At 44.3% G+C, this 26419-nt stretch overlaps 1 long non-coding RNA gene across 1 annotated transcript in view; it reads left to right on the top strand.

The window, feature by feature from the left end:
* The window catches only part of LOC126424883 (uncharacterized), a 35936-nt gene that overhangs the window by 169 nt on the left and 9348 nt on the right, over positions 1 to 26419 (top strand). Inside the window, exon 2 of the long non-coding RNA XR_007576226.1 lies at positions 25064 to 25280. This is a non-coding gene — a long non-coding RNA (uncharacterized LOC126424883). The remainder of the gene's footprint in view (positions 1 to 25063; positions 25281 to 26419) is intronic.

Raw genomic sequence — 26419 nt, 5'->3', positions numbered from 1 at the left:
TGCTTATACGTGTAAAGAGTACTCGTAAACTGAATCGCAGATTTAATATTCAGAGACTTGTCGCCTAAACAACAAGCAGCAGGATATTACGAAATCTAAGAGGCGGCCACCACAAAACGTGTACAGAGAAAGCCTCAGTAGAAAGAAAAATAACGCTAATGAACATAGGTACCTCTTATCTTTCGCTGGATGAATACGTCATTGTTTAATAGGACTCTCATTTCATTTACCTGTGTAACTACATCTGCGTTACGAATAACAGTTGATGACATCAGACTGCACTTTTCCGGCTCGACTCCAAAGCAAAATGTCTTGTAAATGACAGTGGAGTAAAAGAAAAACAATGTTTTTATACATAATCGCGTGCGGCTCTGCCAGCAACATGGAGAGAGAACTTTTAAAAAACCGTATGCCTTCGTTCCGTGCCAGTGAAGTGTTTTATTGTATTGGGATCGATCAGTTACCATCAATGCGAAATGTGGAAAAGTTATTTATTCCTTTATTTGTTTGCTAATACAGCTGAAAGGCGTCACTTTCACAAGAAAAGTAAACCGTGCACTGCTAAAATGTAATCCTGCCTCTATCGGAGTATTTTTATCTTTCTCACTGATATCTAACGCATATTATTCATTATTGAAATAATGCCTGCAAAATGATGGCAGAAAATAATTCTAGAATCGCATTCTGCTTGGAATGAAAAAAAAAAAAAGTTTAGCTTCACTTATATTTCTAGGCTACTTCCTACACTGTATATTGCAATAGCATAACGAACATTATAAGATGTGCATAGGATCAATTTAAACACGCAAACTCAGTCCTTTGCTTTATATTTTCCTTAAAACACGATAACTATGGGTAACTACTTACCTTTAACATAATATTACACCAGAGAGTGTCTCGACATTCTCATTAGTGCCTAAGTTAATTCTTTTTTTTTTTTTTTTTACATTTATTACTTTTACCTGGTTTTTAACATTGAAAAAGAAGCATTTAAAGTGAAAACGCAATTTTTTACCTTTTTAGTTTTAATAATATGTAACGCTAAGCACTACTGAGAGCAAAACATAGTTTGTATGGAAAGGTTACATATTTTTGTATTGAATGAAATAAATTAGAGTACAAATTAGAAAACGAAAACAAGAAACAAATTACTTGTTATGATAAGCAGCAGAACATTAAACACACAGTGTCACATTACTGTTCAAATGGTTCAAATGGCTCTGAGCACTACGCGACTTAACTTCGGAGGTCATCAGTCGCCTAGAACTTACAACTAATTAAACCTAACTAACCTAAGGACATCACACACATCCATGCCCGAGGCAGCATTCGAACCTGCGACCGTAGCGGTCACATTACTGTGTATGGGCTGATGTCAGCATACAGTTTATTGCTCGCTTGCTGCAATACTGGTGTGCAGGGTAAGACCAGATGCTTCCGGTGACGTCACATACCTTCCCCAGCACACCTGCATACTCTGTCTTTGAAAATTTACATGAGGGTTTGTATTTCTGTTTTTGTGGGAGAATGTCCAAGCACTCTGTGCAATGACATCCAATTATCAACTGAAAACAGCCGCGTACCATTTCCTGTTATGGATATTTATCCTGTGCTCATTCACATTCTGGTCAATTTTATCAGTTCCACCCACATGCTTGTTGCATTGTCAGGATGGAAGGTCAAAGAACATTGATGTGGTGCCTTGACTAATGAGAATATCTTTCAACTTGAGCCACGTGGATCATGCCAGTTGTATTTGATGCCATTTACACAGAAACTTGCGACTCTTCTTTTGTATGGCAGAATAATCAGTACCTCTTTCATTTTTCTCCATTGCCTTGTTCTTTGGAAGAGGGGAAATTTTGGGGTATATGATTTTCTTTCTTAATCCGTACCTCCAAAACTTTGTTCTAAAGGAAAAATCAACAGATTAAATCTTGTCAAAATATTGTTGTTTTGGTCTTCAGTCCTGAGACTGGTTTCATGCAGCTCTCCATGCTACTCTATCCTGTGCAAGCTTCTTCATCTCCCAGTACCTACTGCAGCCTACATCCTTCTGAATCTGTTTAGTGTATTCATCTCTTGGTCTCCCTCTACGATTTTTACCCTCCACGCTGCCCTCCAATACTAAATTTGTGATCCCTTGATGCCTCAGAACATGCCCCACCAATCGATCCCTTCTCCTAGTCAAGTTGTGCCACAAATTTCTCTTCTCTCCAATTCTATTCAGTACCTCCTCATTAGTTATGTGATCTACCCATCTAATCTTCAGCATTCTTCTGTAGCACCACATTTCGAAAGCTTCTATTCTCTTCTTGTCCAAACTATTTATCATCCACGTTTCACTTCCATACATAGCTGCACTCCATACAAATACTTTCAGAAACGACTTCCTGACACTTAAATCAATACTCAATGTTAATAAATTTCTCTTCTTCAGAAACGCTTTCCTTGCCATTGCCAGTGTCAAAATATTATAGAAGTAAAAATTATTCCAGTGCTCTCATTAGTGGTTACCATTGTTTTTCATAACGCTGAAAATGGAGCACATGTACCTACGATACAAGTTTTATTGCATAAATTTCAATAAATGGCTTTGGATTGTTGGTTTATTCAGGAACTATTTACAGTTTTTGAACCTGTATGATAAAATATGTTAATTGTTATACTTATTCTAAATTCACGCTGTGATGACTCTGGGTGTAGAAAAAAATGTTTAAATTCAACTGCCAGTTGTTGACAGCAGTCGAGTGCGTCTCACTATACTACTCTTCGACTAGAAGAATAGAGATACGACAATCCTTAAATAAGTACAACAAAACTGTTCATTGTTGTCGAAAGATCAATAAAAGGCCAGTCCGGTCACCAGTACCATTAATGAACGCTAGTCATTAATGGGTTAATTCATTTCCATTAACAATCAAGAAATTGTTTTTTTTTTTCATAATTGATCATTTTTGTGGCCTATGACCAGTAAATACTTTATCCTTGGTATTTCAGTGTATTCTTTTCAAGTTTTAACAGTTATTCCACCGCGAATAACGTGGTGCCTTCCGTCGGTCCCTGATAACACAGTGCCCTCTGCTTCCGCTAGAGGTTATCGCTTTTGCCCACACGAGAGGCAACAGACGTGGCGAAGCGTGGCTCGCTAGCCGTTCCCCTCCACGGTGCCCCCCCCCCTTCCCCTCCCTTCCAGGTCTGCTCGCAAGGTGCGGTCAGGGCCTCGGCGCTTAGCAGAAGTCGCAGGATCAACGTCTCTTCCACTACTTACTCGAAGCATCGGCTGGTGGACATTTACCCGCTCTCAGACTTCGAAAAGGCATAGCTGTTTCGCTGATCCTCTTAGACGACATATCCTCTTATACTCTCCTCCTACCGCCCCAGGTTGGCATTTTAGGTATTACTGTGGCTGCTGTTCTGGTTTAGATTCTAGTTTATTACAGTGGCTAGATTTCTATTGCGATTCTTCAGAATTTCGAAAAGGAAGAATACTGAAAAATCGTGTTTTCATTTAGGAGTAGGAGATAGGTATTTGTTTCTTTTCTTTCTCTTTCTTCTTTTCTTTTCTTATTTTCTTTTTTTTTTTTTTTTTTTGTACATAATTCCGATGAAGAACGTTGATGTTTATACGTAAAAGAATGTTTTACCAACTTGAAGGAATGCAACTTCTCAGCCATGATCGCTTTTGTAAAACCTTTGTTTACGATGACCGGTTTTGGTAAACAGCGTCGCCGTCATGTGATCTGTGAATAGTGTACGAAAAGTGTAAAGGATGTTAGATTATGCCAACAGCTTTGCCGCAGTGGTAAACACGGGTTCCCGTCAGATCACCGCAGATAAGCACTGTCGGGCTGGACTAGCACTTGGATGGGTGACCGTTCTGTCTGCCGAGCGCTGTTGGCAAGCGGTGTGCACTCAGCCCTTGTGAGGCAAACTGAGGAGCTACTTGATTGAGAAGTAGCGGCTCCGGTCACGAAAACTGATATACGGCCGGAAGAGCGGTTTGCTGACCACGTGACCCTCCATATCCGCAACCAGTGACGCCCCTGGGGTGAGAGGATGACACGGCGGCCGGTCGGTGACGTTGGTTCTTCTTAGACCTGTTCGGGCAGAGAGAGATGTTACATTATGAAAAATTGCGTAGAATGTCATAAATATAATGCATAGAGTCAATTGTTATTACACAGTCTCGGTAAAGGTTAATACATGTGTCCATTATGCGATATAAATGTGCTCCATATCTTACTTAGCTGGATAGTTGACGTAAGATGCATTGGTATGGCAAAGGTAAAACCAGCATGTACAATATGTTTCGCCAATTGCATCTGTTCCATACTACAAGTAACAGAGTACATCACTGATAAAGGATCGGTGCTGCGCTAACGTGTGCCGAAAGTTGCTAGAAAACATTGACATTTAGTGCTGCTAGAAGTCGTTCATAAATTAGTCAGTTGCAAATTATGGTAACTGGTATACAATTGTAAAATTTTGTTACAGCAAAAGCTAAAATATTTCTACAACTGAATGACCCAACCATTGCTAGTTGAAAATATAAATATGTAATACTAATAATGTGGTAACTGGTGTAAAGTGCAAAATTTTTTGTAGGTGGTAGAACCTAAGACATCTTCTAGAACAGCGAGAGTATACGCAACCATACAGACGTAAAATAATAAGTCAAAAAAAGACATGTTAAGACTGCAGCCTATGTCAGTCGCAAATGTAATTTTGTAATTTCAATAAATATGCGGTGCAGAACAATTTATTTGTATCAGGTAAAAACTAAAATATTTTCTAGGCACAAATAGCATATGAAGCCATGTAGAGGTAAAGCACTAAGTCGAAAGAAAGAATGTCCTTGAGACTGCAACCTAAGTCTACTTCAATGTCCAATTCTGTACGTCAGATACGAGACAAAATAATCGCACTGTAGCATTTATCAACAATATGCTTGCATAGAAGAAACCTAGTAGACGAAGTAGCTCATTATGGAGGTGACGAAGAGGCAATCCTTCATAAAACACTTCAACATCATTGTCTTTGGTATATACTTGTAGCCGTGAAGGAGGTCATCTGCACGAAAAAGGTTGTAATATATACAAAATGATACGTAGTCCGAGCTCTGCGTATGTTTGTGGACTCTCAACGACCACTGCAAAGAGAAATTTCAAAACGAAACTAATAATATGGCAGCAGCGACAAGGAAAATTCACTGTCCCTAAAAGAGTTAGATACAACAGGGTTATAGATATACGCATGACGTGCAAAGGTTTGACAAATGCGATATTGACCGAGAAGTTGTCTTCCTGCAAGATGAATAATTACAGATCGTCCAATATCGCTCAGTATGAGCAAGTTAAAAAATGTTTAAATCAACGATATAATGTTGCTCGACGTTTCTTTTCGCTCCAAGAAGCCACACGTGGGCGTTACTTCCATGACGAGCGATGCACTTCAGTGGATGAGAACCATCGAGTCTTAAAAGAAAAAAGTTTAACCACATCCTACGCGCTTTGCTTAAAATTTACAGGCGATAAGAAATGCTTCAGCGACAGCGTACTAGTGAAAGAAGGCTCAATAGAAATAACAAGACCATTTTCTTACTTTGATGTCCCTTAACAGTAGTAGTTAGCATTGTTTCCACAATTTTTCCATAACACTGAAAATGTAGCACATGTAGGTACAGTTCTTGAACATAAATGATAAAAATATTTGAAGTGTCATACTTAAATTAAATTCATGCTGCGCTGAGACTCTGGGTGTAGAAAAACGTTTACATTCAATAACCAGTTGTTTCCAGCAGTGGACTGTGTCTCACAACTACTTGTTAACACTGTACTGGAGCGACCAGGCAAGGGTTGCAGACACTACCTGCCAGGGTCCGACGGAACCCACACCACTCAAATATACAGGGTGAATCCCCTAAAACTTGGACCGCAGGTAGTGCGGTTTTCACATAATGGGTCGGTGATCAGGAGCTCGTATTGTTAGCCAGTCAACAGATCGTCATAATACTTATAAAATGTGGTCTAGCGGTTCTAGGCGCGCAGTCCGGCACCGCGCGACTGCTACGGTCGCAGGTTCGAATCCTGCCTCGGGCATGGATGTTTGTGATGTCCTTAGGTTAGTTAGGTTTAAGTAGTTCTAAGTTCTAGGGGACTGATGACCACGGATGTTAAGTCCCATAGTGCTCAGAGCCATTTGAACCAACTTATAAAATGTACACTACTGGCCATTAAAATTGCTACACCACGAAGATCACGTGCTACAGACGCCAAATTTAACCGACAAGAAGAAGATGCTGTAATACGCAAATGATTAGCTTTTCAGAGCATTGACACAAGGTTGGCGCCGGTGGCGACACCTAAAACGTGCCGACATGAGGAAAGTTTCCAACCGATTCCTCATACACACACAGCAGTTGACCGGCGTTGCCTGGTCTGTAACGGATCATGCAGCCACGTCTCGATCCCTGAGTCAACAAATGGGGACGTTTGCAAGACAACAGCCATCCGCACGAATAGTTCGACGACGTTTGCAGCAGCATGGACTATAGCCTCGGAGACCATGGCTGCGGTTATCCTTGACACTCCATCACAGACAGGAGCGCCTGCGATGATGTACTCAACGACGAACCTGGGTGCACGAACGGCAAAACGTCATTTTTTCGGATGAATCCGGGTTCTGTTTACAGCATCACGATGGTCGCATCCGTGTTTGGCGAAATCGCGGTGAACGCACATTGGAAGCGCATATTCGTCATCGCCATACTGGCGTATCACCCGGCGTGATGGTATGGGGTGCCATTGGTTACACGTCTCGGTCACCTCTTGCTCGCATTGATGGCACTTTGAACAGTGGTCGTTACATTTACGATGTGTTACCACCCTTGGCTCTACCCTTCATTCGATCCCCGCGAAATCCTACATTTCAGCAGGATAATGCACGACCGAAGGTTCTAGGTCCTGTACGGGCCTTTCAGGATACAGAAAATGTTCGACTGCTGCCCTCACCAGCACATTCTGCAGATTTCTCACCAATTGAAAACGTCTGGTCAATGGTGGCCGAGCAACTGGCTCGTCACAATACGCCAGTCACTACTCTCGATGAACTGTGGTATCGTGTTGAAGCTGCATGGGCAGCTGTACCTGTACACGCCATCCGTTTGACTCAATGCCCAGAAGTATCAAGGCCGTTATTACGGCCAGAGGAGGTTGTTCTGGGTACTGATTTCTCAGGATCTATGCACCCAAATTGCGTGAAAATGTCAGTTCTAGTATAATATATTTGTCCAATGAATACCCGTTTATCATCTGCATTTCTTCTTGGTGTAGCAATTTTGTGCAAACATACAACTTTCTAAATGGAGAGATGTCTATTGACATTAACAGACTAAAGGTAAGGTAAATGAGAATGTCACTGGTGTTTGTTGCAGGATTCTAGTGCGAGAAGTTTACGAGATACGGTGTTTTGAAAAGTTCACACATCGACACTTGTACAGTACCTGTGGTAGCACACACTAAGGAACACCACAAGAGCATACATTGGTTATGTGGATTCTGACCAGTAACGAGGCAATTGACCATCGCAGGTGGAGTTCAAAATGACCGCCAGCAGCGGCAATACACGCCTCCAGTCTGGTATGGAACGACTGCTACACACGTGCTAGCAATTCAGTGGAGAAGTCCGAGCAGGCTGCAGTAGTACGGCGTTGCAGATCATGGGGTGTAGTTGGTGTGGTGTCACCGCCAGACACCACACTTGCTAGGTGGCAGCCTTTAAATCGGCCGCGGTCCGCTAGTATACGTCGGACCCGCGTGTCGCCACTATCAGTGATTGCAGACCGAGCGCCGCCACACGGCAGGTTTAGTCTAGAGAGACTCCCTAGCACTCGCCCCAGTTGTACAGCCGGCTTTGCTAGCGATGGTTCACTGTCTACATACGTTCTCATTTGCAGAGACGACAGTTTAGCACAGCCTTCAGCTACGTCATTTGCTACGACCTAGCCAGGCGCCATATTCAGTAATTAGAATGAAATCTGAACAGACAATATTGTGAATCATGTACCGTCAAGAGCGACGTTCAGAATTAATGGATTAAAGTTAAGTATCAAACTAATTACGTCCGACTTCTAAATTCTAATTCCTTGTCATGTTCCAGACCTCACGTCAGTACAGTTCTTCCCTCTTCACGCCAGCCTGCGTGAGCTAAAACGCTTGCATTTCGGCCTCCAGTTGTAACACGGTGTTGGCTCTTCTGCCAACACAACAGTTGGCGTGTCCTTGCAGATAGCGTCTCTCAGATTTTCCCACAGTAAGTTTTCAACTTCCGCCATTGCATTACCACAATGCCCTGTACGCCTGCAAGTCAAGAATTTCCAACTCTCTCTTCCCTTTCTTTGCCCCTTATCTGTTTCATATAAACGTATTTAAAACATCGAAAAATAGTCAATTGCTCATTTAAAGGGCCTTTCTGTATTTCTCGTTTTACTAATGAGACATTAGACACGTAACGATGAGCCAGTCGGGGTGGCCGAGCGGTTCTAGGCGCTACAGTCTAGAACCACGCGACCGCTACGCTCGTAGGTTCGATACCTGCCTCGGGCATGGATGTGTGTGATGTCCTTAGGTTAGTTAGGTTTAAGTAGTTCTCAGTTCTAGGGGACTGATGACCTCATAAGTTAAGTCCCATAGTGCTCAGAGCCCTTTGAGCAATTTGAACGTAACGATATTTAATTAAGTCCCTCGCTATCGATCGTCTTGCTCTTTTTCCCTTCTGCTAGAGCGTCCATATTCGGTGCAACTGTCCGCGTGCTGTACCACAGTAATACTCATTACACTTTTCAAAGTCTCAGGACGTAAACACTCCTGTTGAATTACCCAGTGAACACACCATATTTAATCGGGCCCTGTAAGCTATTTATTTCCTCATACAGTTGCGCTAAGAATCGTGACTTATTTCGCAACACGTATGGCGTTCCGCCTGTGGGCATATAACGTACTTAATTTCGTAATAAAGGCACGTTTTCTGCCTTTTCTTAAACGCTGCTAAAGATGTCACATCGAGTTGTGTTTTTCATTGCTATTAAGGCAGAGAGCTCTTCTCTGACCTTATGTTCAGTGTTTACGTTCTGATACAAATGCGCAGTCGGGTGTTCAAATGGCTCTGAGCACTATGGGACTCAACTGCTAAGGTCATTAGTCCCCTAGAACTTAGAACTAGTTAAACCTAACTAACCTAAGGACATCACAAACATCCATGTCCGAGGCAGGATTCGAACCTGCGTCCGTAGCGGTCTGGCGGTTCCAGACTGCAGCGCCTTTAACCGCACGGTCACATTACGTCTGTTAAAACTGGCGCCAGTCGCATGAGAGAGGTGCCAGTAGCGCCAATATGAGGATGCAAATCAGGTTTGCTGTACATACACGGCTGTCACGTCGTGAACGTCACTTACCTCCGAGAATGTACATCGTGGGTTGGTGTTTGCCAATAATGCCTTTTAAGGCGAGTGAGACGCCATTACCAACACCTGAGTTTCAAAGCGATGGTGTAATAGGCTATCAGGAGCTGGATGTTACACTACTGGCCATTAAAATTGCTACACCAAGAAGAAATGCAGATGATAAACGGGTATTCATTGGACAAATATATTATACTAGAACTGACATGTGATTACATTTTCACGCAGTTTGGGTGCATAGATCCTGAGACATCAGTACCCAGAACAACCATCTCTGGCCGTAATAACGGCCTTGATGCGCCTGGGCATTGAGTCAAACAGAGCTTGGATGACGTGTACAGGTATCACAGTTCATCAAGAGATTGACTGGCGTATTGTGACGAGCCAGTTGCTCGGCCACCATTGAACAGACGTTTTCAATTGGTGAGAGATTTGCAGAATGTGCTCGCCAGGACAGCAGTCGAATCTTTTCTGTATCCAGAAAGGCCAGTACAGGACCTGCAACATGCGACAGTGCATTATCCTGCTGAAATGTAGTGTTCCGCAAGGATCGAATGGAGGGTACAGCCACGGGTCGTAACACATCAGAAATGTAACGTCCACTGTCTAAAGTGCCGTCAGCGCGAACAACACGTGACCGAGACGTGTAACCAATGGCACCCCATACCATCACGCCGGGTGATACGCCAGTATGGCGATGACTAATACACGCTTCCAATGTGCGTTCACCGCGAGGTCGCCAAGCATGGATGCGACCATCATGATCCTGTAAACAGAACCTGGATTCATCCGAAAAAATGACGTTTTGCCATTCGTGCACCCAGGTTCGTCGTCGAGTACACCATCGCAGGCGCTCCTGTCTGTGACGCAGCATCAGGGGTAGCCGCAGCCACGGTCTCCGAGCTGATAGTCCATGCTGCTGCAAACGTCGTCGAACTGTTCCTGCACATGGTTGTTGTCTTGCAAACGTCCCCATCTGTTGACTCGGGGATAGAGACGTGGCTGCACGATCCGTTACAGCCATGCGGATAAGATGCCTGTCATCTCGACTGCTAGTGATACGAGGCCGTTGGGATCCAGCACGGCGTTCCGTATTACCCTCCTGAACCCACCGATTCCATATTCTGCTAACAGTCATTGGATCTCGAGCAACGCGAGCAGCAATGTCGCGATACGACAAACCGCAATCGCGATAGGCTACAATCGGACCATTATCAAAGTCGGAAACGTGACGGTACGCATTTCTCCTCCTTACACGAGGCATCACAACAACGTTTCATCAGGCAACGCCGGTCATCTGCTGTTTGTGCATGAGAAATCGGTTGGAAACTTTCCTTATGTCATCACGTTGTAGGTGTCGCCACCGGCGCCAACCTCGTGTGAATGCTCTGAAAAGCTAATCATTTGCACATGACAGCATCTTCTTCCTGTCGGTTAAATTTCGCGTCTGTAGCACGTCATCTTCGTGGTGTAGTAATTTTAATGGCCAGCGGTGTATTTCTGCGATATTGCACGGAGACCTGGCAGAAATGTAGCCACTGTACGTGATTGCTGGCAGCGGTGGTCATAATATTAAATATAAATGCGAGAGACTTCTCAGTTTTGATCTTTCATTAATTTCAAATTTAAAAAGAGTGAAAATAGATTTCGTTCATTAATATTCTAAATTTTTGTAAATTCTAAATATTAATGAACGAAATCTATTTTCACTCTTTTTAAATTTGAAATTAATGAAATATCAAAATTGAGAAGTCTCTCGCATTTAGATTTAATATTATGAGACGATATTTCAATTAAATAATACAGTCAGCGTAATGGCCGATTAAATCCTGCTAGGGGAGATGAGCTCCCTGTACTGCGAAGTCCTGTAAAAACTTTGTTAATTATAATTAATGGTTGCAATCATGAGATGTGACAACTAAGTCAATAATAAACACTTTCTAATGACAATTTCTATAATATTTTTCAAAATACAGATAAAACTTACGTTAATTATCAGACAGCACTACAATGGCGGCCTACCGCTAGACGAAACAAAACAGGAGAGCTAGTTCAATCAAAGCATTGTCCCTGATCTTCATAGCCTATGTTGCACAGAGATTATACCAAAAAAACAATGTTTTGTTAATTTCATCGATATTTGTGTTTTGATAATAACAACTTACCTTCCTTACTATTTGTTATACATCGCGCACACGTACCCAGTCTTGAATAATTTATAATTCACACGTCTCATAACAAAAACTTCCTTTCCCTCTCTCCAAATGTCCATTTATGTGACGCACCGTCACAATGCTCTGCGGAATATTGACACGTTGCTTTGACCTGTTCGACCACCAGATCTGTCTCCAGGCGAGCATATATGGGACAAAATCGGACGCAACTCCAGCGTCATCCGCAAACTAGCGCTGACCGTCCCTGCATTGACCGACAAAATGCAACAGGCGTGGAATTCCATCTCACATTTGATATGCTGCAACTGTACAACACAGTTCATGTACGTTCGCATGCCTGATTTCAACATTCTGGCGATTACACCTGTTATTAATGTACCAGTATTTCACGTTTGCAATGGCTTACCTCGCGCTTACATTTACCTGTGATCCTGCAACGTTAACCGTTTAAATACGAGGGTCACTCCAAAGAAATGCACACTATTTTTGTAAAAATACAGTTTTCATTCTGCCTGTGTGAAAGTCATACATCCTTCCCGCTTGTTTTCAAACTTAGTTCAACCTGTTCCCGTGAGTGGAGCCGTCGCAGCATGTCTTCAAGGTGGCTGCTACACTTGACGTTCGTCAGAAGCAACGTGTTGTCATAGAGAATTCCTGTGCTCTGGAAACGAGACAGTGGGAAACATCCACAAGAGGTTGAAAAAGGTGTATGGAGATGCTACTGTCGATCGCAGTACAGTTAGTCGGTGGGCAAGCAGGTTACATGATGAAAGCGGGCACGACAACATTGAGGATTGTCCTCGCAGCGGCAGGCCTCGTACTGCACACACTCCAGACAATGCGCAGAGAGTTAACGAATTGGTGACTGCTGACAGACGCATCACAGTGAACGAATAGTCACGCTACGTTGGGATAGGGGAAGGAAGTGTTTGCAGAATACTGAAAGTGTTGGCGTTAAAAAAGGTTCGTGCCAGGTGCGTCCCAGGATGTTTGACAGTGGCTCACAAAGAAACAAGAAAAACGGTGTGCAGCGAACTTTGGGAACAGTACGAGAATGGTGGAGATGAATTTCTTGGAAGAATTGTGACCAGTCATGAAACATGGCTCCATCATTTTTCACCAGGGACGAAGAGGCAATCAATAGAGTGGCATCATGCAAATTCATCCAAGAAAAAAATTCCAAACCACACCTTTTGCTGGAAAAGTTATGGCTACGGTGTTTTTCGATTCCGAAGGACTCTTGCTTGTGGACATCATGCCAAGTGGAACCAACATAAATTCTGATGCATATGTGACGACACTGAAGAAACTTAAAGCTCGACTGAGTCGTGTTCGACCACATCGGCAAAAGCAGGATGTTTTGCTGTTGCACGACAATGCACGGCCATATGTCAGTCAAAAAACCGTGGAAGCGATCACAAAACTAGGATGGACAACACTGAAACACCCGCCTTACAGTCCTGAGCTGGCTCCGTGTGACTATCATCTCTTTGGGAAACTGAAAGACTCAATTCGTGGAGCAAGGATTGAAGATGATGACTCCCTTTTGCATGCTGCCAAACAGTGGCTCCAACACGTTGGTCCAGAATTTTACCGTGCGGGTATACAGGCGCTGGTTCCGAGATGTCGTAAGGCAGTTGAGAGGGATGGAAATTATGTGGAGGAATAAAAATATTGTTCCTAAAGGTTGTATCTACACGCTGTAAAACTTTCAAACATGTAGAATAAAAGATGGATTTAAAAAAAAATAGAGTTCATTTCTTTTGGAATGAGCCTCGTATGTTACCTAGAAAAATGTATTCTCGAAATTGCATTACATCTACATTAATTGTTTTATTTTCTGAGACAAGTGGGCGAGTTGACAAAGGATAATGTTAACTGCCTTGTAAATAGTTTTTGTCAGTGGATGTAAATAAGTAAAACGCGTTTTTAGAAATAGCACAGTTTAACTGATTATTAATAAATCAGTACAAATAACCAACTATCTTTTTAGTGATGGGTGACTTTAACATGTAGCTTAGAGTCTCTTCGTTGTAGCTTTTCGTGCCGCAAATTTTGAGCGTCATCACAATCGATACTTTTAGCTACATTATTCTCTGTCGGCGAAACTGTCAAGATATGGAGTCATGCACGACTCAGTGCACTTATACGGGGTGTTCAAAAAGTCTCTCCGCAGTGCCTTATGATTGTTACCTGCGCGTGGCGTATGATTGTTGGCCTGCCTGGGTTACAGGGCGTACACTTTCAACATTTAATGTGAAAATTTGTAAGTAAAATAACTTGTATTTCACTGAGTTTCATTTCGGTATATTCCCTGCGGCATACGGCACGCGCGGCTAACAATCATACGACACTGCGCATAAACTTTTTGAACACCCCGTACTAGAGTTTTGAAAAACATGATTTGACGAACGTAACAGCCGGATCTTTGTTGTACGCACAAACGACCCAAACGAGAACTTTATCTTCAACGAAATTGTGATTTAATATACTTACACCGGAATGTATATTCAGCTACACATTTTGCGGAAAAACAGTTTTCTGGTTCCAGATCAAAAACAGGATGACTCTTCCACCCAAATCTTTTTTTTTTCTTTTTACGATACAGAATGAAGTGTTGGTTTTCTGGATTTTAGAATCACAAGTCTCTTCCTCTCACGAAACAACAGCACCAAAATCTTAACAACACAACCAAATCGAAGGAAACAGTTTAGTGACTGAGAAACTATTTTAACAATGTCTATGTGAAACTATTAACCGTGGTAATTATGTATATTGGCAGTGCGACAGTGAGTGACCAATATGTAAACCATACATATTATAAAAATGTCTGTGTGTATGTGTGTGTTCGACATCTCCTCTTAATCCACTGGACTGATTTCAACCGAAGTTGGTACACATGCACCTTACTGTCGTGCAAAAATCGCTGTCATCATCATCATCAGTGTTCTGCCAAAAGGCAGGTTTTCACGCGGTAGTTCTCCAGGCTGTCCAGTCTTCTGCCATCCTCTTCAGGTCTGCATAATTTCCTCTTCCCTTTATGTCGTCTATCATTTTGTATCTCCTTCTTCCTCTCAGTCTTCTCCCACAAACCAATCCTTCCAAAGCATCTACTAGCAAGCACTCCCTTCTCAATGAATGCCCCAACCAGTTCTTTTTCCTTTCTCTTACAACCTTCAGCAGACATCTTCTCTCACCAACCCTTTCCAATACTCTTTCATTACTCACTCTTTCCGTCCAGCTTATCCTCTCCATTCTCATCCACATCCACACATCAATTGCTTCTAACCTTTTTTCATCCTCTCGTCTCAGCGTCCATGTTTCTGCCCCATATAGTGCTACACTCCAGACAAAACATTTTCCAAGACTTTTCCTTAGACCTTTATCTAATTTGCCACATCGCTGTGGGGGTAAGAAATCCAAACCCATGAGCGCCGAAAGGGGGGGGGGGGGGGGGGGGGGGGGGGAAGAAGCGTAGCCCGCGACGTGTGAATTCCTAGAATTTATTCATTCAGTATTTGAAAATAAGAGCCCTTAACGACTTGCCATATTTTTTCCCTTGCTGAGGATTGTCACAAAACTACGAAAGGAAAAAGTTTATCGCTTTCTGTTTGCCCTCTGTTTATACAGTAAAAGTAGCGCAAGACGCATGGCCGTTATAATTTATTAGCTCTTTACTGCTAGCTGTATTCGAGAATAAGCTTAGAGGTAGTTTACACACACATCCCTGATGTAAGTGTAAAGTTATATTGTTGTACGACTCGTAGCGCAGGAGAGATGACGTCATAAACAATTATATGCGCCAAAAACTGTCGCATCATGCATGTAGAACACGACATAACCATTATTGATAACTTTAAATACTTGGGAGAAATAATAACAAAAACCTGAATGAGAAACCATGGCAGAGTAGAATAAACAAACTGGTTAATGCACATCATGTTACCAAGAACGCATATAACAAAAAATGGCTCTCAATGTCCACGAAACTGAAACACTACAAAAGTCACATTGTCGCAAATAACATATGCTAGCGAAACTATATTTAAAACAACCAACACTGTGGCAACAGAGAGACTACTCAAAATAGAAAGACGGATAGTCAGAACATGTATAAATAAATACCAAAAAGAGAAGAATTTGAGAACAGCTTTAAATAAAATAGTTTATAAAGAAGTAGAACCAGTGAAAGGTACAGAAACTGATCTCTCTCCTAGAACGCTGGATGAGGACGGCAGAGAATAGAACTAGCAGGAGAATATTTCCGAAGTTACGGAATAGGAAGAGCGGCATTTGATTGATCACAGAGATCAAGCAGGACACGATTACATGGCCGTGCGGTTCTAGGCGCTTCAGTCCGGAACGGCGTGACTGCTACGGTCGCAGGTTCGAATCCTGCCTCGGGCATGGATGTGTGAGATGTGCTTAGGTTAGTTAGGTTTAAGTAGTTCTAAGTTCTAGGGGACTGATGACCTAAGATGTTAAGTCCCATAGTTGCTCAGAGCCATTTGAACCAGCCACGATTACAGATTGCGATGGGGGATTTAAAAGGCAAGACAGACGCATTCAAGATACTTCAGTACAAACATATCACACTGCCAATAAAAATTAACAAACAGAGAATGGGAAGGGTGATTTCGCCTGAGGAGAAAAGGGCATGATCTGAAAGAATGAAAAAACACTGCGCTAGCAAAAAACAGAAGAACCTAGTTCATAATATTGACTGATGTGGTCCAATGTTGGCCATAAAATAAAAATAAAATAATAAATTAAAACTGTAGTCTTTTTCTGTAGTACTGGTAGACAGACCTTTTTCAGCTATTCTTCTAATAATTTCTTCTGTTTGCAAACTTCGGTGTTGACTAGATGTTTTCCACCCCCATCCAGCACCTCCAGACGCCTCTTGTCGCACACACAGTCCACATGTTTCAACCATGGAAAGTCAGCGTGCAGAAGCAGCTCTTATAAATGTCTCCTTTCAGTCTCTGAATATAGGTTTCTTGTTGTAAGCGGCACTTTTTTGTTGTAAGAGGCTGCCCTTACTAGTGTAGCTCTGTTCTTTTATTCGGCTGAACGTTGTCTGCCTGAGGTGATTTTTCTTCTTAAGTAATTATAGGTATTTATTTCTCTGTCCGTTCTACATCATCAACTCTGCCTACTACGATATGTTGGCGCGCAAACCATTACTTCAATCGACTTTGTCTTAATTCCAATATTTCATCAGCAAAACGAAAACAATCAAAAGAACGTGCTTCTATTCCAGTGGCAATTTATCGTAGATCGGCGGAACAGCGAAGGCTACCTAGCTACAGGAAAAACGCAGGTAATTCCCGTTTTTAAGAAGGGCCTCAGGACAGATGCACACAATTATAGGCCTATACCGTTGACGTCTCAAGCTGTTGTACAATTATGCAACATGTTTTATGCTCAAGACTTACGACGGTTTTGGAGAACGAAACGTGCTGCATAAGAATCAACATGGATTCCGCAAACAGAGATCTTGCGAAACTCAGCTCGCTCTGTTACTCCATGACGTCCATAGCGCTGTAGGATGATGCCGTCGGTGTTTCTCGACTTCAGGAAGGCATTTAACACAGTCCCGCACTGCCGTTCTTAGCTTATTTGTCCGTCGCTGACATAGAAGACTGAAAACCTTCTTTCCTTCCCGTCTGGGCAAGCTGTGCAGTGACTGGAGTACATGTAAAGCTTACTGGGACAGGGTAAATGCTAGCTACAATGAAGTCGACAATTCGATTGTAATACTGGCGTTTTAATTTGATATCCCCCACAACCGACAAAATTTACGAAAAAATGTGAATTTCTTTGTCCACCCACACACTCCTGAGAATGACACATTGACAATTTGCAATTACGCGCCCCTATTACCGGCAAAGAATACTCGGCACCTCGCAAGGATAACTACCAGAACAAGAATGTTAGGTAAGTTGTTGGAAGTGGTTAAGCGTTGGTGAAAATCTCGCTTCTGAGCACACTAAGAGCTCTAACCGCAGACTTCTGCAAGGAACAAGCGTTGGTGCAATGCTGCTCCCTTCGAAGGCGATGGTCAAGATGCCGTCTCCAAGTCCGTACCGCTCTATGGCTGAAGGCGAAGTCCTCTCTGTCCACAATTCTCCCGTCTTCTACGCGTACGAAAACGCCGCGGAAGAATACTCAGTTTCGGCCAATGTCGAACGCTCTATCATCGCCAAAATCACTCCAACGACATTTCTGAGATCCTAGCCAATGATCGTGTCGGTCATATCGCCCCTAGGCAAACGAAATTCCCGTCTTCGCCACGTGTTGCCCAGCACAGGTGGCTCTGGATGCCGGGCTACCCCCAAAAGCGCCGTATTGTCCCGCGTTTCCGGTGACCGCTACCTGCCGCCCACTGCGGCCCGGTGACCTACGGCCAGCTGCAGACTTTATATTCCACAATTCTCAACTTCCGACACTTTTCACCAACGCTTCAAGTTGGTGACTTAATCGTGCAGACATGCAGGGAATACTGCTCGAGAGTGCCTCATATTTATCATAAATCAATAGTCATGATCTGATGCCGTTGCCAGTCCCTTTATTATTAATACTAATGTTGGTAAGCTAACGTGTTAAGTGCCCATGTCCTGGCACCTTACACCGTTTAGTGAAAAAATGCGAGCTTATCGAGTATCGGACCAGCTCTGCGACTGGATTCAAGACGTCCTCTTAGACAGAACTCAACACGTCGTTCTTAACGGAAGAATTTCCAGAGTACCGCAAGGAAGTGTTGTAGGACAGTTATTGTTTAAAATATTTGGTCTAGTAGAAAGTGTTGTGGATTGGCAAGAGAGCCAACCCACTATGAGAGGAAGCCGAAAGGCACGCGTTTTAGCTCACGCAGGCTGGCGTGAGGTCTCGAACAGGTCAAGGAATTGGACTAGCAAAAAAGGATGTAGCTGTGGAATACTTAACTTTAATCCATAAATGGTGAACATCGCTCTTGACGGTACATGTTTTACAGCATCAATAGTAACCGGTAATGGCGCCTTGCTAGGTCGTAGCAAATGACGTAGCTGAAGGCTATGCTAACTATCGTCTCGGCAAATGAGAGCGTATTTTGTCAGAGAACCATCGCTAGCAAAATCGGCTGTCCAATTGGGGCGAGTGCTAGTAAGTCTCTCTAGACCTGCCGTGTGGCGGCGCTCGGTCTGCAATCTCCGATAGTGGCGACACGCGGGTCCGACGTATACTAACGGACCGCGGCCGATTTAAAGGCTACCACCTAGCAAGTGTGGTGTCTGGCGGTGACACCACATTCCTCCCCCGCAAATCGCCGCACGGTGGTGTTATAAGGCTTCCGCCCGCCGTGGGGAGGACCCCATTTTGACGTATGCGACGAGGTGGGGGGCCTAACAACAGGCGAGGCTGTGCCACCCGCACCCTGCCATTCGGTCCGAGGGGAGCTAGGAAACGCCTGAAAACTGGCTCCAGGGTGCACGCCAACATGCGGTGTATGCGCCCGCAGAGAGACAGGAGGGGCCGAAGTGTCGACCTCCACCGGGCCGGGGCACCCGACGGGCGAAGACGACATATGGTCCGGAGCGGGCAAGAGTTCCATGTCGGCGGACAACTGGTCACGGGAAGCGATCGGCGGCGCGTGACCCAGGGAGGCGCCCGGCGGTTGCAGCGACGCGTCCACTGCGGGCGTCGCCGGCGGGAGAACAGGCGGCGGCGGCGGCGCGTCGCCATGGGGCAAAATGGAAGGCATCGTCGGTAACACCTGGGGATGAGGCGAGCCAGTAGATGGGTCCCCAGGGCGCTGACCGGACGGCACCGTCGCTGAAAGCAGACGGGGAACGGCAGAACCCGTGCGACGACAGTGGCGCAGCTGGTTGAGATGCCGGCGCACCTCACCAGAGGCCCCCAAAACCAGATACATAGCGCGGCCGAGGCAACGAAGAATGCGCCCTTCGAGCCAACGCCGTGAACCTCGATAGTGACGATAGTTGACAACGTCGCCTAGAGCAAAAGCAGGTGTCTGCTGCTGCACAGGACATCAAGGTTCGATGAGGACGACCGTGGAGCAACTCAGCCGGCGAGCGACCATCTCGGTGCTGAGAACGATACGATGACAAAAAGAGCAATAACGCGTCCTCCCGAGAATATGACTCTTTCAACTTCAAAATCTGGGACTTGAAAGTCCTGACCAATCGTTCAGCGGCACTGTTTGACTGAGGCGAAAACGGCGCGGATGTCAGATGTTGAATACCATTATCCTTGCAGAATGACTGAAATTCTACGGACATGAATTGTGGGCCATTGTCGGAAACAATAGTCTGTGGCAGACCTACAATGCAAAAGATAGCAGATAAGTCTTGGATGGTGGCAGATGACGTCGTGGAAGACATCCGGACAACAAAACGAAAATGACTGAATGAATCTACCACAACCAACCATCGAGCATTCCAGAATGGACCAGCAAAATCGATGTGTAAGCGTTGCCAAGGGGAAGTGGCTTTTGGCCATGCAAAGAATTTCCGCGATGGTGCGGATTGTTGTTCGGCACACGCCATGCAAGAAGAACACATATTCGTAATCGCAGTATCGATTCCGAACCAAGTACAGCGCTGACGAGCAAGTTGTTCCGTTCGCACTATACCCCAATGTCCGTGGTGGAGAAGCCGTAAGACAGAGGACTGTAACGAACGTGGGACCACGACCCTGGACTGATCATTATCAGAACGCAACAGCAAAACACCACGTCGTACAAAAAGTCTCTCCTTGTGAGCAAAAAATCGGCGAACCAACGGATCCCCGATCCGTGACTTTGACAAGGGCCTTTGCGTGGCAACAAAACGCAGAACGGTAGCAAGGACAGGGTCAGCAGCCGTGGCTGTAGCTACACGAAGAAAATCAATCGGAAACGATTCGACCACGTCATCGGCTTCCTCATCAATGAACATGCAAGCAAGTTCGGAGGAATCGAATGCTCTATCCTCATCAACAGGCAAACGGGACAACGCATCGGTGTTTCCGTGCTTAGCAGTGGACCGATACAAGATATCGTAGCGGTACTGCGAGAGGAAAACAGACCAGCGAATGAATTTCTGCGCTGTACGTCGAGGTACAGGCTTGTTCGGATGAAAAAGCGATGTCAAAGGTTTGTGGTCTGTGATGATGGTAAAGTGACGACCATACAAGAAATCATGAAACTTAGTAACACCAAATACGAGAGCCAATGCTTCTTTCTCGATCTGTGAATAATTTCTTTGCGCAGACGAGAGCAATTTGGACGCAAAGGCAATAGGGCGATCGTGCGATCCATCTTTGTGCGCAAGCACAGTACCGATCCCGAAATCCGATGCATCCACCATCAACAAAAGGGGTTTCTGAGGATCGAATGGCGTAAGGCAAGTATTGGAAAGCAACGCCGATTTCAACTGGCGAAAGGCGCGTTCGCATTCCGTCGTCCAGACGAACGGAACACCTTTACGGCGTAAGCGATGAAGCGGAGCTGAAAGGGAAGAGGCGTGGCGCACATAGCGACGATAATAATTGATTTTTCCCAGCACACTCTGTAGCTGCTTCAAATTCTGCGGCGAAGGCAAGTCTTGTATGGCACGGAGATGCTCGAGACTGGGATGTATGCCTTGGGCATTGAGTACATGTCCCAGGTAGGGTAAGTCGCGAGCAAAAAACACCCATTTGTCCTTCCGCAAGCGAAGACCATTTTGTCGCAAGACCTGAAATAATGTTCTGAGATTGGTTAAATGTTCTTCTTCCGTCTGTCCGGAGATCACAATATCGTCCAGATAGTTTGCTGCAGTAGGGACCGACGCACAAACAGTTTGCAGATATTGCTGAAACAATGCAGGGGCGGATGCACACCCGAATGGCAGTCGTTTGAATCGATACAAACCAAGATGCGTGTTAACCACCAAAACGCGCTGCGATTCTTCGTCCACCGGTATTTGCAAGTACGCATCTACTAGGTCCAACTTCGAAAAATATTTACCCGGGCACAGTTTGTCAAAAAGATCTTCCGGGCGGGGCAAAGGAAAAGTTGCAGTCACTAGTTGTGGATTCACTGTTGCCTTGAAGTCCACACAAAGTCTCAGTTTGCCGGAAGGTTTTAGCAAAATTACTAAGGGTGAGGCCCAGAGAGAAGCTTGCACATGTTCAATTACACCTTGTGATTCCAAATCGTGTAATGTTTTTGTGACCTCATCACGCAATGCGTGGGGAAAATTGCGCGCTCTGAAAAATTTCGGTTGCGCGTTTGCTTTCAGTTCCAAACGTGCTTTATTGTTCTTAGCGCAACCAAGGCCTGGTGCAAAAATGTCTGCAAACTCTTCACATAGACGAGAAACACTGTCTGAAGGCACAGTCTGGTTCACTGATAGGACCTGATTGACTATAGACAAGTAAACAACTGAAACAAATCGAAACCAAACAAGTTCACTGCAGAAGAAGAATGAAGGACGTAAAATGACACAAGTTTTGTTTGTCCTTTGTATGTTGCAAGAAGACTGCACTGTCCTAACACAGGAATCGCTTGTTCTGAATAACTACTTAACATTTGCGGCACGCAACGGAGGTGTGCCCAGCTGTTTGTACGTGTCTTGATTGATCAGTGAAACTGCAGCTCCAGTATCGAGCTGGAATGGTAAACTTTGCCGTTAATGTCCAAGTCCACAAAAAGTTTATTGTCCTGCTGACGACAAGAGCGATTGTGTCGTGCAACGTGAACTGACACTGGTACAAAATCACTTGTGACATGACGGGATTTCCGTCGATATCGACGCACACTATTTGTGGGACGAACACAGTCACTGTTAGAGAGAGTGGCACTGGGCAGAGTGGAATGAACTACATGAATTTCCATGGGCGAAGTTTCACGAGCCGGAGTATCCTTGGTTCGATTCTGATTCCAGCGCGAAGCAAAGGGCCTGGAATGGTTGTGAGTGTCCAATCTGAGCTTTTTCTAGCAAACACTCTCAACATGTCCTTTTTTATTACAGAAAAAGCAAATAGCCTGGCGTGACAGGCAATTCTCATGTGAATGTCTAGTAGCACACCGCGGGCATGATTTTAGCACTGCATTTGCTTGCCTCTGCAGCACATGTGGCTGAGAGCCTGATGGCAGCTGCGCGGACGGGCGCGAGGGCTGTTTACTGTTCCGTGCTGCGTGCCCGGCGGACCGGTTAATGTGACACATGGCTGGTGAAGTTTCAAATGATTTCTGAGCAAAGTCAAGTGTGTCCTGTCGATCCAATATGTCCATCACTTGTTGAAGGGAGGGATTGACTAGTTTCAAAATCTGTTCCCTTATACGAACATCAGAAACGTTCTGTGCAATTGCATCATGTACCATAGTGTCTGAATAAGGGAGTCCACATTGACACTCAAAAGCACAATCCCTAGTAAGGTCTTGCAAGGTTACAACCCACTCCCTATTAGTCTGACCGGCCGTACGTTTTGTACGAAAGAAGGTTACCGTTTGGCAACGACATTCACAGATTCTTTGAAATATGCATTTAATGCAGACAAAATTTCGTCGTAGGCCAGAGTTGCTACGTCGCGTCGGGGAAATAATTTGACTATCACACGGTACGTGTGGACGCCGACGGATGCTAACAAAGAAGGCTGCCGCTCGTTACCTTGAATTCTGTAGGCGGCGAGATGGAATCCAAATTGGCGTGACCAATCCGTCCAGCTTTCCAGTGCAGCATCAAAAGGTCGAAAAGGTGGTGCAACTGCGTGTTGTGGCTGCGGTAGCGGTGGAGCGGCAGCCGCCGCGTCGTTTTGCATTGCCCGTTGACCCTGGACGAGCTGTCCAAGGGCATCCAGCAAGGCCTGCGTCTGCTGGTTCTGTAAGCGATAAAATTCGGACAGTATATCTGGAGATTGTGGCGAAGCCATTACACAAGTAAATCAGGCCAGTATAGTTACGAACGCGAATTGGCCTCGTCGCCAAAATGTTGTGGATTGGCGAGAGAGCCAACCCACTATGAGAGTAAGCCGAAAGGCACGCGTTTTAGCTCACGCAGGCTGGCGAGATGTCTGGAACAGGTCAAGGAATTAGACTAGCAAAAAAGGACGTAGCTGTGGAATACTTAACTTTAATCCATAAATGTTAAACATCGTTCTTGACGGTACATGTTTTACAGCATCAATAGTAACCGGTAATGGCGCCTTGCTAGGTCGTAGCAAATGACGTAGCTGAAGGCTATGCTAACTATCGTCTCGGCAAATGAGAGCGTATTTTGTCAGTGAACCATCTCTGGCTAAGTCGGCTGTACAACTGGGGCGAGTGCTAGGAAGTCTCTCTAGACCTGCCGTGTGGCGGCGCTCGGTCTGCAATCTCTGATAGTGGCGACGCGGCGGACCGCGGCCGATTTAAAGGCTACCACCTAGCAAGTGTGGTGTCTGGCGGTGACACCACAGAAAGCGTCAGATGCTCTTTAAGACTGAAGGCAATATCGGTTTGCAGAATCTGCAGAGGATTGATAGTGATACAGGCTGTGGCAGTTGACCCTGAACGTAGATAAATGTAACGTATTGCGCGTATGTGGGAAAAAAGAAAGTCACTACTGTACAACTGCAATATTGATGAGAAACTGTTGGGAACAGTATCTGTTGCAAAATATCAAGGAGCAACTATCTGGAGCGACATTACATGGAATGATCACATAAAACAAATAGAAGGAAGTGGCTTATAAAACTCTTGTACAACCGACTCTTGGATACTGTTCGTCAATATGTCATTCCTACCAGGTAGGACTGACACGAAGAGTGGCGCGTTTCGTCACGGGTTCGTTTAGTCGCCGCGAATGCATTACCGAGATGCTCAACAGACTCCTTTGGCAGACGTGACAAGGAAGCGTCGTGCATTATGAAGAGATTTACTACTGAAATTTCGAGAGAGCACTTTTCAGGAAGAGTCGGACAACATACTACTTCTTCCCTAATCCATCTCGCGAAATGACCAAGACGATAATATTCGAGAGGCCTACCGACAACCATTCTTCCCATGCGCCATTCGTGAGTGGAACGGGGGATGGGTGGGGGGGGGGGGGGGCGAATCAGTTGGTGGTACCAGAATTACCCTCTGCCACGCACCATTAGGTGGCTTGCGGAGTACGATTTAGCTGATGATCTGCTGTGTTCCTTCAATACGTATCCCCTCTCCATTTCCCGAGTTTAAAGATCTGCTTGCTTCCTCTTGATCAAGAGCCAATACTGCCACTGCAGGGTGTCACCTCGGTGGCTGTATATGTACCAGTAACTGTTTGACGATGTATTGTAGTGTTGTCTGTCTGAGCAGATAATTAATTGATGAATAACATTAATCGTTCTTATGCTTAAATTCATTGTGCAATATGAGACACGATTAGAAATGTTTACTAAATATTTTGAATGTAATTTTTCTTCTGTTGATTGTGTTGTGCAGCGTGACAATGGAGACCACCAGACAACGATGTTGGGGGTTACATGTAGTCCTGCAACCTGGCGCGACTGAGTCCTCAAGAAAGGGCAACAGCTGCTCTCTCTGCTGCAAAGATCCACCAAGTGCTGACACATGACACGCACATCATGGTTACTGTGGACAGGTTCAGAGAGCTGCGAGACCAGATTCTCCACTGTTGGGGCCATTTTGCTGAGGGCTGGTACGTTTTAGGGTGATGGCAGTATGAAAGAGATTAATTTTTTCATTGTACACTTAATCTTTTCTGTGATAGTCACAAAAAATAGATGCTTAACACACAAAAAATATGCACAACGAAGGAATTATCCACGTACGACGGAAATCAGTAGATGAGATGTACATGTATAGACAAACATATGATTAGAATTTCAAAGAAATGAAAGATTTATTCAGAGCTTCGTAAATTGAGAAAGTCAGTAATATGTTGGTCCATCTCTAGCCCTTAAGGGGGGTAGGACGTCAAACAGGATGACTTGGAGCAGGAGAGGCACCAGAGGATATTTTAATTTCCACTCTCTATACTTTCACGAATAAATTCATAAAACTTTGTCAAAATGACCAGAAAGGATTCAGAATATACACTCATAGCAGTGGAAGTTCAAAAATATAAGAAAATATATTTTTTTTTTACATTTGAAATTTGACCTTTTTTTCACTTACCATTGGCTGCATTTGTTGCTATAGGTACACTTTTCTTCATAAGTAAGGGAGATTCTTCGATGAATTTTGCACAGCATACAAACCATGCTTGCAGGTGTATAAAGCTCTAGAATTTTCCAAATATATTGAAAACTGTGGTAAGAATTGAGATAATTAACCATAAAATTTGAGTTTTTTCTAAACATGAAGTTCAAAATGTGGCAGCACCTACATTTTTTCATAAATTAAATAATTTCTAGAGTTCCATACACCTGTAAGTATAGTTTGTATGCTGTGCAGAATTCATCGAATAATCTCTCTTACTTGTGAAGAAATGTGTACCTACAGCAACAAACGCAGCCAATAGTAAGTGAAAAAATGATGAACTTTCACATGTAAAACAAAATTAATTTTTGTAATGTTTTTGAACTTCCACTGCTATGAGTGTGAATCCTGAACCCTTCCTGGTCATGCTGACAAAGCTTTATGAATTTATTCGTAAAAGTATAGACAGTGGGAATTAAAAAGTCCTGTGGTGTCTCTCCTGCTCCAAGACGGCCCGTTTAACGTCCTAACCCCCCCCCCCCCCCGCCCTTAAGCAAGCAGTTGTTCTTCATGACATTGATTGAGTTGTCGGATGTAGTCCTGAGGGATGTTGTGCCAAATTCTGTCCAATTGGCA

The sequence above is a fragment of the Schistocerca serialis genome, chromosome 10 (assembly GCF_023864345.2).
Source record: "Schistocerca serialis cubense isolate TAMUIC-IGC-003099 chromosome 10, iqSchSeri2.2, whole genome shotgun sequence".
In the NCBI taxonomy this organism is placed as follows: domain Eukaryota; kingdom Metazoa; phylum Arthropoda; class Insecta; order Orthoptera; family Acrididae; genus Schistocerca; species Schistocerca serialis.
Note: the sequence above shows the minus strand (reverse complement) of the source record. Positions and strands in the feature narration are given on the sequence as shown.